Genomic DNA, 2,500 nt, shown 5'->3' with positions numbered 1-2,500 from the left:
ACTCAGTGTGAGACAGAATGTGACAAGGCTGACCCTTTGAATTACAGGTACAACTCATTTTTGCTAGTTGAGTGGACTGAAGCAATTTGAAATAGAATGTCTTGCTCAAGGATATAATGCACCTCTAGGGATTGAACTCACAACCTAAACATTCATGAGCTGAATGCCTTAACCACTTAGCCACACACCTTCACCAGGATTCCTATAGTAGTGTAAAAAAAGATGGAGTGAAGAAGCAGTTGATCTGTGTTGATGAGTGGAGTCAATCAATTGGATGACATTTTGGTGGAGGTCACTTTTGGACGTAGGCTGAAATCTCTGAATATAGAACAGCAACAGTGACTCGAATATAAGAGCAGAGTGCCAAGTAAGGAGTTCTACTATGGCCCAAGGCTATAGTAGAAGACACTTGACCAAAGTGCCACGCAGTGAGATTGAACTCGGAACCATGTGGTTGGTAAGCAAGCTACTTACCACACAGCTACTCCTGCGCCTTAATTTATAATAAAATATTATTAGAAATTGTATTAAAAAATCGTTAACATATTTTGTTTTTTGTAGAAATACAACCAGTTTATTGCAGATAAATTTTAACAACAAAATCTTACGTGGACCCCTAAGGGTCATATGAACCCTGGTTGAGTCCCATTGGTCTAAAATAAAACATCTAAAACCAAGAAATGTTTGGAACTTACTTGAATCAATAAACTTGATACTGTTTTCACAGTACTCCAGGAGAACTACAAGAGTTTTGGTTGCTATAGCTACAAGGAGTTTATTTCCAACTCACACGAGATGCTGTGATCAATAATCTGAAATAAAATGGTATATTAGCAACTGTTTAAAGTTGAATTGAAAATATGAATAAAAACAAATGAGATTAACTAAAGTGATTATGTAGGATTAATCAGGGATTTGTGTCAAATGACTTTAAACTAGTTTGTTTTGTTTGTATAGTTGTTTATTAGCTTGTCTTGTTGGCTTTCTCTAATCTAAAAGGGATTAGGAAGGGGTCAGAGGCTTAATGTCTTTAATTTGAATTGATCTTAACATAAATCCACCTGGTCTTTTCATTCTCCAATGCTTTGTCTCTAAATACACACAAAATACACACAAAATACACACAAAAACACTTCATTAGTGTATGCATGTACTTGCATGTGTTTATGACTAGGTTTGTGTCTGTTTATGACTGTCTATGTCTGTATGTGTGTGCGCGTGTGTGTGTGGGGCTGTGTGATTGTGTACACATCGTGGTGGTTGCGTGTTAATATGTTGGTATGACTGTGTTTGAGCATCATTATGATGGTGTAATGTGTGTATGCGTTTGTGTGTGTGTGTGTGTATGTATGTGTGTACATGTGTGCATGTGCATGCTTGTGAGTGTGTGCGCATGTGTGTATAGATAGATAGATAGATAGATAGACAGACAGACAGATAGATAGAGAAATGCATGTGTGTGTGTGTGTGTGTATTTATATTTGTATGTATATATATATATATATATATATATATATATATATATATATATATATATATATATATATACATACACATGTATATATGTGGTTATGTGCATGAGTGTGTATGTGTGTGTGCATATATATATATATATATATATATACACATACATACAAATATATATAAATTAAAAGGGTAAAGATTTATCAATTTATTAATTTATTAATAAATCAACAATTAATAATTTTTACCAAGCCCTTCGGTATGTAAGGAGGAAGTAGTGGAACGACTGACCGAGGTAAGTTCGGTTGTGCTTTCAGATTGGGTCGAGGCATGATCTTCACTCGTTCATACTTGCTCGGTTTGCTAGCACAGTCGAATGTACTACTGGAATAACATACCGATGGCGGAAATTGAATTTTACCATTCATAATCCAGAAACGCGTCTATGTTTAACTTTAAATGGTTAGTTTTCATTGTTTTTTCTTGTTTTTGCCTTTGTGAGTTACAAGTAATGCTATCTGTTGGAGTCTCAGCTTTTTTAGCTGCTATTTCTGAACTTCGGTATATGGTGAAGCAAATGCTTGCTGATCCCTTAATTATGTTTACAAATATATATATATATATATATATATATATATATATATATATATATATATATATATATATATAAGCATGTATGCATATATATATATATATATCATCATCATCGTCATCATCATTTAACGTCCGCTTTCCATGCTAGCATGGGTTGGACGATTTGACTGGGGACTGGCGAACCAGATGGCTACACTAGACTCCAATCCGATCTGAGACAGCATTTCTACAGCTGGATGCCCTTCCTAACGCCAACCACTCCAAGAGTGTAGTGGGTGTATTTTACGTGCCACTAGCATGAGGGCTAGTCCAGCGGTACTGGCAATAGCCACGCTCAAATGTTGTTTTTTACATACCACCTGCACAAGAGTCAGTCCAATGTTTTGTTCACATGCCACCGGCACAAGTGCCAGTTAGGCAAAGCTGAAAATGTTCACGCTCA

The 2,500-nt window shown here is 35.7% G+C and overlaps 1 protein-coding gene across 1 annotated transcript in view; it reads right to left on the bottom strand.

The window, feature by feature from the left end:
- Positions 1–2,500, bottom strand: part of LOC106867554 (tripartite motif-containing protein 2) — a 104,482-nt gene that overhangs the window by 66,982 nt on the left and 35,000 nt on the right. Inside the window, exon 2 of the mRNA XM_014912460.3 lies at positions 696–812. The gene's annotated coding sequence lies outside the window, so the exon portion shown is untranslated. The remainder of the gene's footprint in view (positions 1–695; positions 813–2,500) is intronic.

Source organism: Octopus bimaculoides, chromosome 13 (genome assembly GCF_046866305.1).
Source record: "Octopus bimaculoides isolate indiv1 chromosome 13, ASM4686630v1, whole genome shotgun sequence".
Classification (NCBI taxonomy): domain Eukaryota; kingdom Metazoa; phylum Mollusca; class Cephalopoda; order Octopoda; family Octopodidae; genus Octopus; species Octopus bimaculoides.
Note: the sequence above shows the minus strand (reverse complement) of the source record. Positions and strands in the feature narration are given on the sequence as shown.